The following is a 16,269-nucleotide window of genomic DNA, read 5'->3' as shown; positions in this document are numbered from 1 at the left end:
AAGATACACTACATCTGTAGCTCTAGACCTCAGTCTCAAAATATCTTTCAGACACGAATTCATTAACCAGGTGACATGTTACATCCCATTTTCAGAAGGAGAAACTGAGGCTCCAGAAGGACCTGGTTCCTGATCCCCAATCCGTGGCTTTCTCCACTTAAAGACCTCTGCAAATTCAGGGACCTTGCCCAGCAGGTAGAGCGGCTATAAAAGCCGGGTATTATGTCAAGAAAGCAGAAATAGAATCACACACGATGATTTTTGGCAAAATAATTTTCAGACAATTGAAAAAAGCCATAAACATCAGAGTAGTGGGTAAAAAGAGTATTTAAATATATATTTTAAAATATACAGCTTTTGTCCTCTGGCCCAGCAAAGAGATACCTACAGAGTGGCACTGGCCGGATATCTTTAAATAAGTGAAAAAGTATCTAGTAACTGGAACTGTAGGATGCTTGGGTGCCAAGGCTGCATGGCATTTCAGCTCCAGCTGCGTTCTGACCACCTCCCGGGTCTGATCACCATCTCTGAGCTCTTCCATCTTACCAGGCTGGCCTCCAGGACCAGCGGACGCTGTCCTCTGGGGAAAGAGCCTTCTTGGCAGTCATTTTAAGATTGTGAAGTGATGACCCGGTTCTCTTCAGAGACAAACTGGGAGGAAGCCCTGGCTGAAAGGTGGAGGTGGGAAGGCTCCGGGACTTCTCAGATGCGATGGAGCCGTCCACGCCCCGAGCCTTGTTTACTTGGCATAGGCCCAGACTTTTTTTTTGCCATAGGAGACTCAGAAGGAAGACTTCTGACCCTGCTCAAATGAAGATGCTGAAGTTAGTTACTCCTTATGAGGACATTGAATGACCTCCTTTTTTTTTTTAATTCCATGAGAGGGAATTAAAGGACCAAGAGATGGCATCAAAAAACTAGGGGATCTATCGTATTAGTGACTCAGTTCCTTTGTTGCTCATAAGCAAACATGTTGGAGTGAAGCCCAGGTCTGTGAGGTATGACTGGGGCCCGAGAGAGGCTCCTTGCCGCAGAGTCCTGCTCGCTCCCGCCATGCTCAGCCCCCGTAGCTCTCTGGTCCTCTGTCTGCACCCCCCCCCGCCCCCGTTCCCTCTGCACTCAGATCCCCGCCGCTTCTGTGGCCAGAATACCCCCTGAACATATGCCCTGATCTGCTGGGGCCGCTCACATTCTGGTTCCTTAAAGATCTTGCTGGTCCTTAAAGTTCAGCCTCAGTGCTGCCTCCTTCATGGGGATTCCTGTGTGTGCCCTGAACATCCCAGCCTCCACCTTTCTCTCTTTCTCTCCCTCTTTCTTCTTAAGTTTATGCTTTAAATATATATTCCTTTTTTAAAAGTTATAGTTGATTTACAATATTGTGTTAGTTTCAGGTTACAGCAAAGTTCTTCAGTTTTTTTTGTATATATGTATCTATTCTTTTTCAGATTCTTTTCCATTATAGGTTATTACAAGATATTGGCTATACTTCCCTGTGCTCTACAGTAGGACCTTGTTGTCTATCTGTTTTATGTATAGCAGTGTGTAACTGTTACTCTTGTACTCCTAATTTACCCTTCCCCTCTTCCCCCTTTGGTAACAATGTTTGTTTTCTATGTCTGTGAGTCTGTTTCTTGTTTTGTTAAATAAGTTTATTTGTATTTTATTTTAGATTCCACATATAAGTAATATCATATGATATTTGTCTATCTCTGGCTGACTTATTTCACTTAATATGATAATCTCTAGGTCCATCCATGTTGCTGCAGATGACATTATTTCATTCTCTTTTTTATGGCTGAGTAGTGTATACATATATATGTATATATATATGCACTTCTTTATCCAGTCACCTGTTGATGGACATTTAGGTTGCTTCATGTCTTGGCTATTGTAAACAGTGCTGCTGTGAACATTGGGCACATGTGTCTTTTTGAATTAGTTTTCAACTTTTCCCATTATTTGCCCAGGAGTGGAATTGCTGGATTATATGGTAGTTTTTCGTTTTTTGACGAAACTCCATCTCTCTTTCTCTTTTTATAGTGCTCAAAATGTTCTGAATGGCATCGCAGTTGTCTCTGTGCTCGTCTAGCTGAGCACCCCCCAGTGGGTGGAAAATCTTTGCTCTCTTAGGAGCCGGGCCCACGACATAGGGGAGGTACTCACCATTTTGAAAATTATGCTTCCTTGGAGTAGATGGAAACAGAATTGAAGGGGATTAAGGAAGAGACCAGGGGTCCAGAGATGGAGGCAGAAGGTTGGTGGCCAAAGGCAAGGGAGCATTAAGATGTTTGCTCGACAGGCAGCAGGGTTGAATGCCGTTCTGTGTGATGGAACCAGGAGGAATGGCCACGTGGAGGCTGTAGAGACAGTGCTAAGTTCTGTGTCACTGATGCATCTGCTCCTTACCGGTGCTCACAGGAACTGGAGAATGGCCAGAGCTGCACTTCCTCAGGGAATGCAATGTCACGAATAAAACATATGCTTGTATTCTTGGAACAACTGAATTGTAAGGGTGCCGGTGCTGAGGAGGGGAAAGGTCACAGAGTCCAGGGCAATCCCGACAGAGGGTACAGTTCCCGGCCCGTTCCAGAGAATCCCTGCTGAGATGCCCAGGGCTGGGCCAACCACTGTGCGGGGCCCTGATCAGAGGATAACCCTGGGCCCCAGGAGATATTCCACCGGCTGCCCAAGGCCTGCAGCTCCAACAGAGGAGCCTCTCAGCTATTTTTAAGGATTTCCGGAAGAGGGGAATTCGTTCCTTTCTCGTGGGGAAAGGAAAGAGCAGGGGAAGGTTTCTTTCTTGGGTTAGGTGAGGCTGTGTCTGTGAACTACTTGAGGCACCTGGACAGTGTTTTGCGAGGTCCCAATTCAAGGACGGTGTGCAGGGCTGCAGTCCAGTCCTGAATTCCCCGAGTGTTGGGCAGTGGAGGAGACGCTCCTGTTTGCTGGAGTTGCGGAGTGGAAGTGATCATGGGCAGAATTTACCTCCGGTTTCCTGACTCTGCAGCCAGCCCAGTGAGGCATGGGGTGGGAAGGGGGATGTGAGGTTGAATAAAAGGGTGGACTGCAGGAGGTGCTTCCCATGAGGGGCCTCAAAGTGATGCTGTTCCACAAACACCTACAGACTAGGGGGGACAGGACCACAGTCCCTGACTGAAGGCCATTCTTTTGGAAAAGTATGCAACCCAGGTGATGAAATGTGAAACAGAACCCCAGGGATCTCCTCCATCAAAGATCTGGGCCAATGCTGCCCGAGTTGAATTTCTGTAATCCCTAGGATTCAACCAGCAGAAGGAACAAGGACTTGGGTTTTTTATTTCCGCAGTGATGCAACTTCTTCTTTTAAGACCAAAAGGCTTTAATTTAGTCTTCACCTGGGTCTGCAGCTTCTCAGGAAGTCGCAGCGTGCCTATCACCAAAGAAACCCAATTCAGAGTAAGTCATTTGGTGGATAGTTCAAGATTCCCCATACAGAACCCATTCTGAGTTCTGACAACACACACACACACACACACACACACAGACACACAAACCAACCATGAATTGCCTGAGGGATTGGTCTCCTAATTTAAAAGGACAGTGTCTGGTCTAATGTTTACCAGGAGAACTAGAGACTAGAAAGTCCTGAATCAAAGAAAACTGCTATGATGAATTGGAAATGGGTTTAGGGGCAATGTTTCAGGACAGGAGTCAAGGGCCTTTGAGGGGATGCTTTAAAGTCAGGCATTGTTGTGGGCTGAGTGATGCACCCCCACCCCAAATTCACATGTTGAAATCTGAGCCCCCAATACCCCCAGAATGTGACAGTATTTGGAGATAGGGCCTTTAAAGGGACAGTTAAGTTCAAATGAGGTCATTAATCCTGTAGGGTCCTAATCCAATAGGGCTGCTGTCCTTGTAAGAAGAGGAAATTTGAACACAGGCACAGAGGGAAGACCATGTGATGATGCACGGAGAAGACGGCCGTCAACACACCAAGGAGACAGGCCTCAGCAGAAACCAGCCCTGCCCACGCCCTGATGTCGGACATTGGTCCCGAGTACCATAAATGAGTGTTGTTGAAGCCTCCAGTCTGCGGTACCCTGTGAGGGCATCCTGAGCAGAGTAACACAGGTGATTTGAGGTGTACCCATCAGGGGAGCAGGGACGAGGTCCAGGAGAGAGAGGCAAGGCCTGGAGATGGAAGGAATTCTCCGAAATGACCAGAGCATAAGTGGACTGTTCTAGACTAGAAAGGAAAGCTCAGGAGGGGCGAGAAGTACAGACAGTTGTAGGTCAGGCTGCATTAAGAGAACAGTCATAAGCCCGTCTAACCTCTGCTCCCAGCTGTACACCCACACCCGCCTGTCCCCTGCCCAGCTGCCCACCTGCTTCTCTTCCATCAGGGCCTTGGCTGCCCCGGGTTCTGTGTTGTCTCCCAGGAGTGTATGTAGTTTACCAGAAGACTGCTGAAGATGGCAAAATACCTGTTCCTCCCTCCCCCAGTGACCTCCACTGGGGGAACCTCACAGCAGTGGTGGAGAAAACATTTGGAGTAAAGGCCTTCACTAGGTGGCCCTCAGACTAGCTCATCTTGGGGGCCACCTGCGATTTCTACTCTTAAGGCTTCTTTGACTAAAGAAGGAAAAGATTAAAAAGAAAAAAAATTATGGGCTGTGGGATACAAAACTGAGTTTAAAAAATTGAACAAAATCCCCAGTGTGGCGTCCCCAGCTGGAGTCCTGTCTCTTACTCATTCTCTGATCTTGATTCCTCTCGTTTTTGTGTTTAGTAATCTTCAAACAACCAACAACCCAACATATTTGAAAATGGATCAAAATGGGAGGTACTACTTTTGAGTAGAGTCAGTGCACCCCAAAGTGAGGTATTTCACTACTTTGTGTCCTGGTTTTCTTTTCTTTTTTTTTTTTTAAAATTTTTAATTGATTTATAATCATTTTACAATGTTGTGTCAAATTCCAGTGTACAGCACAATTTTTCAGTTATACATGAACATATATATATTCATTGTCATGTTTTTTTCTCTGTGATCTTCCATAAGATCTTGTGTATATTTCCCTGTGCTATACAGTATAATCTTGTTTATCTATTCTACATTTTGAAATCCTGTCTATCCCTTCCCACCCTCTGCCTCCTTGGCAACCACAAGTTTGTATTCTGTGTCTATGAGTCTATTTTTGTTTTGTATTTATGCTTTGTTTTTTTGTTTTTGTTTTTAGATTCCGCATACGAGTGATCTCATATGGTATTTTTCTTTCTCTTTCTGGCTCACTTCACTTAGAATGACATTCTCCAGGAGCATCCATGTTGCTGCAAATGGCGTTATGTTGTCAGTTTTTATGGCTGAGTAGTATTCCAATGTGTAAATATACCACATCTTCTTTATCCAGTCATCTGTTGATGGACATTTAGGCTGTTGTGTCCTGATTTTCCATGTGCAAAACTGCCGGTTATAGCAGCCATTGCCTCCTCACTCAAAACACCATCAGGAATATTCAAGCTAAAAAAAATCAGGTTCCCAGTAAGCAGTGGATAAGCCTGTAGCTCCAACATGCTTCTTACTAGGATTGGGAAATACAGTGAGCTGAGGCTTAAGTTCCCCTTTTTAACTTTTGAGGTTGGAGAGGTGGGGGGAATACCTATTGCTTTTTATGAAAAAACATTCATTTTGCTCAATAAATTGTTATAATTTTCTTCCTAATAATAGGTCTGTAATAGGTTGAAATTCCCCCAAATTGTGGAAAGTATGGCTTCTCATCTCACTATAATTTGGATAATTGTAGCTAACAGCCATTCATTTAGTTGGCATCATTTGGGAGGACTGAAACTTTTCTCCTTGAGTGTCATCATTGTAAAAGTTCATGTTTGATAGAATCTCTTCAAAATCTATTCACCATCCTTTTATCTTCGCAAACATTGTCTACTGGCTACAGCTTAAACGTTTCATTCCTCAGGGTCATCATACCATTCCTTTTACACTGAGGTGTCATTGGTGGGTGGGTATCATGGGTGAGCCGCTGTGCTGGTCTTTCTGCCCTTGTGATTAAATGATCACATTTTTAGGAATCTTGTGTCTGCTTCGTGCATTGCCTGTTTTTATCTGTCTGTCTGCTTCAAGTTCTGTTCCACTTGCTCTGGGAGAGTAGACATGAAGCTTGTGAGAAAATGTTTACAATTGGGTAAATTTGGCTCTGAACTACAGGGGTCAGGAGCTCTTTGGTGAAAAGATTTATAGAGTGGACATTTGTGAATGCCATTCCAGCTTGCATTACTGCCTTTCCCTGGTTTCTGTTCAGGGACTGGCGTGTTCCTACCTGGGGTTCCAAGGCTGGAGCACTTGAACTTCGCTAAGTCCATTAGCATATCGCATTCCCCTAGGCATGTGATTGGTCCAGAGGTGAGCAATGGACCCATGCAGGTCCAATCAGAGTGCTCTCAGCATCTTTAGCTCATGACGCTGTGAGCACATGGTGCTCCTTCTTGGACAAGGAAGACAAAGCATCTTGCCTGGATCCATCAGCAGTCATCTTGTCACCATTAGTGGTGAGTCAGCCTTAGGATGAGGCTGATCCCAAGGAAGGCAGAATGGAGAGAATTGGAGACTTTATACGATAAATTTCCTTACCATGTAAGCCACTTTGAATCAGCTTTTCTGCTACTTACATCAAAGAGAGTCTTAACTGAATCATGATGGGAAAGAATTTAGTACTTGGACTTGATATAAAATCTGTTTTGGTCCCTCAGAAGATATTGTTGGCACACTGCATGGTCATACCTGGGTGTTTATTCTTTAAATGGTGCATGTGCATTATATGCAGTTTTGTGTGTATGATATTTCACTGTAAAGAAGAAAATAGTTAATGCCATCATTCACCCATCAAGGCAGACTAACCAATGACATGCATCAAAAATATTTATTGAACGTCTATTCTGTGTCAGACACAGTCTAGGTCTTAGGGATAGAGACGGAGTACAAGCCAAAACTCCTCACTCAAAAAGATGCAATATTAAAAGAACAAAGGATCTAGAGGAATATCAGGTAGTGATGTGTGCTATAAAGAAGAGTAAAGAAGGTTAAGGGAAAGATGAAGAAATGCTGTTATTTTAGGCAGCATGGCCGAGAAGTCCTCTCTGATGAGGTGACATATGAGTAGAGACCTGAAAGAAGTGAGAGTGAGCCTTGCAGATGTTGAGGGCCTCAGAAACAGCTCTTCAGACATGGGGAATGGTGCGTGCAAAGGTCCTGAGGTCGGAGTGAGCCCGGCATGCTCTGGACACAGCATGGAAGTGGGTGGGCTGGAGTGCAAAGAGTAGGAAAGAAGGCACCAGAAAGGCAGCCAGGAACACAGCCTCCTATGCTGTGGCCAGGAGTTTGATTATGTTTACAGAGGGATGGGGTCTGTCTGGAAGATTCTGAAGGAATATTCCTATCTGACTTAGTATTTAACAGCTGGCCATTGGGTGCGGAGCACAGTGTGTAGGGAGTAAGGGTGGACATGGAGGCAGTTAGGAGGCCTTTGCATTATTGCAAGTGAGAGAAACAGTTCCTGGACTCCAGTGCAGCAGAAGGGATGGTGAAAGGGTGGTTCAGAACCCAAAGCTGAGCCCAGAATTTGTCAGGCAATGTGAATAGGATGTGGCATGAGAGACAACAAGAGGGATCAAGAATGCTTCCAAGTTTTCCCCTTTGGAACATTTGGAGGAGGAGCAGGTGTGGGGAGAGAACCAAGAGTCTTGTTCCAGGCATGTTAAATTTGTGATGCCTGACTGGACGTTTCAAGCGGAGCCCTGGTGGGCAGAACTGGGAAGAACAGAGGGAAACTTTATTTAGCCTCCCCATTGACGGGTCCCCTCAGTGACTGGTGGGAAACGAAAAACAAATGAAGTGTGTGAACAAAAAAAAGTAGCCTGCTATTTTAAGTAAACAAAGGATGTTGCTCACGAACAAGCCATCAGCCACTTCTGGTTTGCCCTGAGGGGAATTCAGGATGGAGAAACATGGGAGACTGGCCCTAGGTAGTTAAGGTTCACATCAAAGGAATGAGTTCAATGAGCCTAGACTCTTGCATCTTCCCATACAGAGAGAAGCACTAACACCATTAACTTGAGATACCTTTTTTTTTGTGATTGGCAGAGTCAATCTTTTGATGTTCCAGTACCTTTTTTATTTTTTTTTCTCAGCAAATACTTGTGCATGGTCTAGCTCCTCTGTCACCTCTTTGGATCAGTCCCTCAGAGCTAACTGGGAGGCGGCCTTCCTGGGCTATAGTCCTCCCTGAGGTCCCCGACTAAAACAAAACTCTCAACTTTTAGGTTGTCTGGTTTTTTTTTTTTTTTTTTTTCACTTGACAAGTGGATGGAAATTTTATGAACACTGGTGGTCTTTCCTACAATGTCCAAAATGTAGTGGCTCTCAAACTTCAGAGGGAGCTGCCTAAAATGGCCAGATTCCCTGTGTAGGATCAGGAACTTGTGCCCTTGGCGGATGGAGCATGGGTGATGGGAAACACCCCCGAGATGTGCTCCTTGCATCGCACCATCAGCCTCTACCAGACCCTTCCAGCCTCACTTCCATGCCGCTAGCTTCAGCATCCTTCTCAGTAGCAACAGGCACAGCCCTGAAAGAGGAGAACACACCAGTTGTTGCATGCTACTTTTTGTCCCCAAAGTCCTTTTGCACATGTGGATTCTGCCCTTCTGCAGGGATGCCGTTCTCCCTAAGTGACTTGGGAGCCATAAATACATCAGTCATATTGGGAGCAGATTAGGACAGTATTGCCTGTGACTTTACAGGATGCAGGAGTCCTTGCCTGGGTGCTTGGTCACCTCTCACCTCTGACCTGGAGGCAGCCCAGGGCAGCAGAAGCAGCTGTGGGCATGAAACCCAAGGCCGCGCTGGACCCCTGGGCTCTGCTTCTCCTCTTCTGTGAGACACATCTGTACCCTCACCCTTGGGCTGCTTCCAAAGGAACACCTCACATAAATGTTCCAGGAGCTCAAATGATAAAATGCTCGCTTAACCTAGCTGAATGCCTTCCCACTTTCCAAACGGGGGAGGACCAAGAGGAGAGGTTTGAGAGAGCACGAATTACTCTCCAGCTGATCTTGGAATCCTCCGTGGAAGGATTAAGGTTGCTTTGAGCCAAAACACCTCCCCGGAGCTTTGCATCCAAATGAGCTAATGAGATAAGCCCCCCCCCCCCCCCCCGTTTTAGTTTCCTGTCTTTGGTTGTAATTCCTGCTACAGCCTCACTAGTCCCTTCCTGCAGGGCTTCCTTCTTTGGCTGTGATCGATATGAATGGCTTTAATTCTGCCTTCCTCCCTCGGGCCTGGGGTTCTCTTCTCTAGGCCACCTTTCTCAGCGAGGAAACAGTTTTCATTGTCTATGGCAGGTTTTTCTAGGTTTGTTTTCAATTCAGACCTTCACGTTGGTTTTTCTTGGATTGTTTTAAGAAGAATGAGACGCCTACCACAGGCAGAGCCGGATCCAAGACCCTGAAGCTCGTTGTGGTCTTTTCCTGTTGTTTTCTCTTGAGAGCATTTAACCTCCGTGCGTCAGTTCCCTGCGATTCTAGGTAATATTTTGTGTGAATAGGAGGGTGTGCTTTATTTAGCCCAGATAAAGATGTCATAACTCTCATCAGGCTTTCAATATGTTCTTACTAAAATACATTTGGAAACATTCAGAAACCCTGCTTAACCATTCTGGGGATTACCACTTTGGGCGAATCTGGTGACCAAGCCTTACAATACAAGGAACAAACATTATCGTGTCTTCTAGAGACTATAGGAAAAAGGCGGTCTCCTCCCCTAGAACCACAGAGCGTTTGAACTAAAAATGATTCTCACTTCCCCACCCCTTCCTCATTGTACAGATGTGGAAATGGACATCTCAAAATGGTAGATGATCTGCCCCAAATCTCACAGCCGGGGAGCTGCAGAGCCGGGACTAGAAGCCACGTCTTGTGGTTCTTGACTCAGTCTTCTGCTCACTCACCTTCCCCATTCCACCGGCAGCAAGGTGACATCCAGCCCTCCCTCATGTTCAGCTTCCCAAACGCTTCTCTCTTTCCCAGGATGCGCTGGTTTATTCTCTCCAATGAAAGCAACGTCCTTCCAAGTACCTACGTAATATTCAGTAATTGACAAGGAATCTTCCAAGCCATATAAAGGGTCTGGATGTCATGAACAAGAGAAGTCATTTCTTGTCCTTTCCAGCCTACAGAGATCACTCCTGTGCTTTTCGCAGACTCCAGCCATTGCATCATTTGTTAGGCCTTGTACCCATGCTCCCCATTTCTCCAGGATTTGGGGGCCCTTGAAGGCAAGGACCTTCTCTTGAATGGTTTTCTATCTGAGAGGATCGAGCACACAGGTCTTAGCACTGTTTGTACATTTCATTACACTTTTAGGACACTGTCTAGGTGTCACCAGTGTGGACCATAATTCCTGAACTCAAATGCCTTCAAGGGTCAGGAAGGTAATGAAGCAAAACGAATGTAGGACCAGAGGGGCAGCAGAAAATTGGGGAATTCGTGACCCATCACATTAAAAAAAACAACCCACTTCAGAGGCCTAATTTCCAGCTGTTGTGGCATGAAAAGGTCAGCAAATCCTCTCCTCCCGAGACAGTGTGAAAGTGGACAGCAGTCTCGGAACCAGTCACTTCTGGGCTTGGAAAGGAGAGGAGCCAAAGGGAGAGGAGCACTTACTCACAGAAACCAGAGCCTCAGGCGAGAACAGCGGGGTCCGCAGCCTTGTTGTCTGGGCTGCCTCCATCCCAGCCCTCTTCCCAATTCTTTTCCTCTGTTTCTTAAAAAAAATCTTATTCTGATGGCGGGGGTTGAGTCTATTAAAAAGCTTACATTCCAAATGTTCAAATGCACTTTGAAATTCAGCTCTTCTCTTGGGTCCACTGAACCATTGTAGAATTGTATCTAATTACTTCCCTGAAAAGCCATGGAATACCTTTCAGCGTCTCTGAAGTCCAGCCTGATTCCCCCTGCCCCAGTCATCAGGGAACTACAGTTTGGCCTGGTCAGTCATGTGAGGGGCGGGCCGGGCGTGTCCGTGTGTGCGCGCGCACGCTCACCTGGGGGTTGGGGAGAGTTTTCTGCTGTGTGTTATCTGACAGTGAATAGAGAGACCCACCTCGTAAATGAGCCACCTTAGTCCTCCACAGACACATGTGTGCCGCACCTGGACACCAGACGCGTGGTTGGCCGGGCCACTCTCCTGGCCTTGATTCCCTCCTTTGCTGGCTTCTGTTTTCTTTTTTGCTTTTAATTAAAGTTTACAATGTTGTGTCAATTTCTGGTGTACAGCACAATGCTTCATTCATACATGAATATTCATTTTCATCATGAGCTACTACAGGATATCAAATGTAGTTCCCTGTGCTATACAGTATAAACTTGTTTATCTGTTTTATATATACCAGTCGGTACCTGCAAATCTCAAACTCCCAATTTATCCCTTTCCATCTCCCTCCCCCCTGGTAACTATAAGTTTGTTTTCTATGTCTGTGAGTCTGTTTCTGTTTTATAATTAAGTTCATTTGTCTTTGGTTGTTTTTAGATTCCACATATGAGTGATATCATATGGTATTTTTCTTTCTCTTTCTAGATTACTTCACTTAGAATGACATTCTCTAGGGCCATCCATGTTGCTGCACATGGCATTATTTTATTACTTTTTATGGCTGAGTAGTATTCCATTGTGTAAATAAATCACAACTTCTTTATCCAGTCATCTGTTGATGGACATTTAGGCTGTTTCCATGTCTTGGCTGTTGTAAATAGTGCTGCTGTGAACATTGGGGTGCAGGTGTCTTTTTGAATTAAGGTTCCCTCTGGATATATGCCCAGGAGTGGGATTCCTGGGTCATATGGTAAGTTTATTTTTTAGTCTTTTGAGGAATCTCCATACTGTTTTCCATAATGGCTGCACCAAACTGCGTTCCCACCAACAGTGTAGGAGGGTTCCCTTTTCTCCCCACCGTCTCCATTTCTTTGCTGGCTTCTGATCAATATGACCAGTGGGCATTTGTGCCAGGCCTGGGGTTACTCCTATGGCCTTGTAGATATCAGGGTGCTCCATCCCAGCATACTCAGGGCCCTAAGAGGTGCCCCAGGAGGTCAGCAGTACTGTCTTTAATCCTGGATGAAGAGTCCACCCCTAGCCCTTTCAGTGAACGACCAAGACACACGCTGTACCTAAGGGGCACCCCCCTTGCTTCTGAGGAGTCAGGTGACATGGCAGGTGGTTATGGAGGACCAGAAGTGGAAAGGGTGTGCACAAGGGTAAACTACCACTCTAAGAGGAAATCCTCTGCTGCTGTTCAAACTAGCTGCTGTCTCTGAACCTCAGAGATGACTTTGCACTCTGAGGAGCCCAAGAGGATGGATGGGGCAGTGAGGGCTTGAGAATGGTAGGGACACCTGGGCTGTGCATCAACAAACCTGAGTTCTGGTCCGATGTGGTAGGCAGAATGACAGTCCCCCAAAATGTCCATGTCCTTATTCCTGAAACCTGTGAATATGTTATTTTATGTGGCAAAAGGGGCTTTGCCCGTGGGATTAAGTTAAGAATTGTGAACCGGGAAGAGATGCCTGGATTGTCCAGGTGAGTCCAATATAACCACAAGAGGGAGGCAGGAGGGTCAGAACCCACGAAGACGTGGTCAGGGAGCAGAGGTTGGGGCAATGTGATTGCTGGTGGGAGTTGCAAGACAAAGGCTGTGGGCAGTTTGTAGACGCTGGAAAAGGCAAAGAAACAGGTTCTCCGGAGCTTCCAGGAGCGATGTGGTCCTGCCAACGCCTTGGTTTTAGTCCAGTGAAAAGCCATGTTGGACTTCTGACCTCTGGAACTGTGAGGTAATACATTTGAGGTTTTTAAGCAACTAAGTTTGTGGTCCCTTGTTATAACAACAAGAGGAAGTGAATACATCTGACACCTGCCATTAACAGAGGGAGCTCTCTGCCTCAGGAGGGTAATCCCTTTTTCTTGGCCTAAAAGGCATTACATTAGGGAGCATGATGATTTTCAAACATTTAATAGAAAATTTAAAGGAGCAGGGTAGTTGCCTTACTTGAAATCATATGTGGAAGCCCAGTGTGAGGCAGATGAGAGTGGAGCTTTTTGGTGGCTTGGGGCCTGCTGGGCAGGGCTGGCAGAAGGCGTGGACAGGGCTGGAGATATCTGTTGCTATTGACCTTGTCTTTGGGGGAAGGCAGGCATTTGTGTACTTGCTTGGTTGACAGCTTCTGGCACACACCAAAAACTCACTGGAATTGCGTAAAATTTAAGCTGCTATTGTTATAAATGAGCCTTTACATATGGATCTTATCTGGGGTGCTCTACACAACTCGTACGAGTAGACCTCATCTTCAAGGCATGTGCATTTCTTCCAAGATCCTCGTTTCAAGCCCCTACCCTTTGCGAGCCTAAGCCTGGAGGGGATGGTCATCTCTCTCATACAAATAGCCATCAATGCGACACATCTAGAAAGAGCTACAACCAGTTTCCCATTGTTCCTGAAATTAACTTCTCTAGCCTTCCAGATCCCCCAGGTGTCCGTGGGGAAGGTCCACTCTCCTCGGAGTTTGCCTTTGGATTTTCTTTGGTTGCTCTTGAAGCCTAGCCAGGTTCCAAACCCGTGCCTGAGTTTCAGGTGTCTCAAGTTGGGGACCTCCTGCGAGATCGTGCTCCAAAAGTGGATAAGAGGGCAGACACATTTTCTCCCTGGCACTGAAATTCTCTGGGAGGATGCCAAGGGCAGCATAAGCCCAACCCGACTGAGAAATCAAAGCATCATTTAAAAAAACAAACAAATAAGTTTCACGGGCTAGGATTTCAACTCCCTTCTTAAAAGCAACAAAACAAACACAGGCATGGGGGAGGTTTATTGGCTGTGAACTTGTGTGTGCTGTACAGGAAGATTTTCTGCTTGGTCACTGGGTCTCTCTCTCTCCTCCTCTTGATATGATGTGTAAGAATCAGTGGAGGATCTGGTTAAAATTGCAAATACCCGCATTCCCCCAAGCCCAGAGATTCTGCTTCAGCAGGTCTGGCATGAAACATTCCAGGCGATCCTAACATGCACAGTTCCAGTGGGAAATTTTGACAGCCATTGACAAGTGCGTCTGAACTACCAACGTGGAGACCGCTTTAAGCCCCCTCTTGGACATGCTAACAAGTGGGACCCTCATGCATACTTCTTTTTATTTCCTGCAGTGCCTCTCTCTACAAAATTTTATCAGGTAACTGCATAGTAGTTCTCTAATAAAAAGAAAAGTCATATTTTTTGTTATATAGCATTATGTTATATAATGTCAGCTCTAAACACATTATAATCTAATGCCTTTTGCATGGGGCTGTCCAGTTTTCCCAACACCATTTATTGAAGAGACTGTCCTTTGCCATTGTATATTCTTGGCTCCTTTGCTGTAAATTCATTGACCGTATATGCGTGGGTTTGCTGCTGGGCTCTCTGTTCTGTTCCATCCACTTATGTGTCTGTTTTTATGCCAATGACCATACCGCTGTGATTACTGTAACTTGTAATGTAGTTTGAAATCAGGAAACATGATGCCTCCAGCTTTGTCTTCTTTCTCCAGATTGCTTTGGCTATTCAGGGTCTTCTGTGGTTCCATGCAGATTTTAGGACGTTTTGTTCTCTTTCTGTGAAACATGCCATTGGAATTTTGAATAGAAATTGCACTGAATTTATAGATGGCTTTGCGTAGTAGGGACATTTTAATAATATTATTTCTTCCAATTCAAGATCATGGAATATCCTGTTTATTTGTGTCTTCTTCAGTTTCTTTCACCAGTGTCTTGTGGTTTTCAGCGTAGAGGTCTTTCCCCCTCAAGGGGAATTCTTGAATCCCACACTCCATTCAGCTCTCTGTTTCTTGATTTTCTCTCCTTCACGGTTAAGCATCCTTCTCCTTGGCCTCAGCTCCTTTCGCAGTCCTCTCACTGATTGTAAGGAGCTCTCCAAGCAAAGCCAGAAATGGCTGAACCAAGATAAAAAGCAGAATTCCCCTCCTTGCAGAGAGCATGTTCATTCATTCATTCACTCACTCACTCATTCATTTGTCCATTCCACGAATAATTGTTGAGAACGCGCTTACTCCAGGCATGTCCTTGAAATCAGGAGTCCAGAGATGAACAAGAGAGACAGGGTCCCTAGCTTCATGCAACGTATATTCTAGTGCAAGAAAATAGACAAGGAAGAGAGGGAGGGAAAAGAAAAAAGAAAAAGCATCAGTGCTGTAGTTGCTGAGAAGGGAATTAAAGTAAGATGGTGGACAGTGTGACCAGAGGGCTCTGAATTGGGTGGTTAGGAGAAGGCTGTCTCAGATTAAACATCAGAAAATTATCTGAACATCAAGAAGTCATCAGTGCAAACATCAGAAAGAGTGGCGTTCAGCCAAGAGGGACCATGTGCCCAGGCAATATACGTGTAACATCAGACCAAACAAAACAGAATTAATGGTATAATTTTGTGACCCTGCTAAATATGTTTTCAAAAAATCTTATTTCTCCATTAAAATGGACTCTTCAGAATCACAGTCAACTGTGGAGAAACAGAGCTTAGCAGAAAACAGAGACTACTGAGAAATATTAGCTGCTGAATGGAACAGTCAGTTCTGACAGATTTTCTTTCCTCGGCGATTAATTTACCACCTTTCCTAAGCAGAAATCCTGCTTTTTCTTGTTCTCAGAGTAGGAAAGAAGAAGAAAAAACCCAAACCCAACCCAAAACATCCCACCTCACCCCAAACAGAAATAACCCATATTACTCACCAACTCCAGGCATGAAAGAAGAGATTGCCATCAGGGTATGACGTCATTATATTCTGCATTAATTGGAGCAAAGGAGCAGAGACGAGGTGAGGTTTTGGAAAGAATGCTCAAAGAATGACACCCTTCCTCCTTGATTGTTTCGAGCAGCCTTGAAGTTAAATACTAAAAATATGCCAGCTATGAATTGGTTGACCAGCTCACTGGCTATGGACTGAACTGTCACCTCCAAATCGAGATGTGGAAGTCCCAGCCCCTCATGGGACTGCACTGGAGAGGAAGACAATTCAAGGCGGTGATTGGGGTTAAATGAGGTCATGAGGGTGGAGCCCTGATCTGATAGATCCGGTTTCCTTACGAGAAGAGGAAGAGACACCAGAGGTCTCTCTCTGCCGTGTGAGGACACGGTGAGAAGGCAGCTGTCTGGAAGTCAGGAAGAGGGCCCTCACCAGCACTGG

General features: G+C 45.4%; 1 long non-coding RNA gene across 1 annotated transcript; it reads right to left on the bottom strand.

The window, feature by feature from the left end:
• Positions 1-8,414: 8,414 nt before the first annotated feature.
• On the bottom strand, positions 8,415-15,986 carry LOC116279838 (uncharacterized). Its single transcript, XR_012067092.1, has 3 exons — positions 15,815-15,986; positions 11,153-11,280; positions 8,415-8,618 (listed from the first exon to the last, which is right to left on the bottom strand). It is a non-coding gene; the product is annotated as an uncharacterized lncRNA (long non-coding RNA).
• Between the last annotated feature and the right edge of the window lie 283 nt (positions 15,987-16,269).

This window comes from Vicugna pacos, chromosome 35 (assembly GCF_048564905.1).
Source record: "Vicugna pacos chromosome 35, VicPac4, whole genome shotgun sequence".
NCBI lineage: Eukaryota > Metazoa > Chordata > Mammalia > Artiodactyla > Camelidae > Vicugna > Vicugna pacos.
Note: the sequence above shows the minus strand (reverse complement) of the source record. Positions and strands in the feature narration are given on the sequence as shown.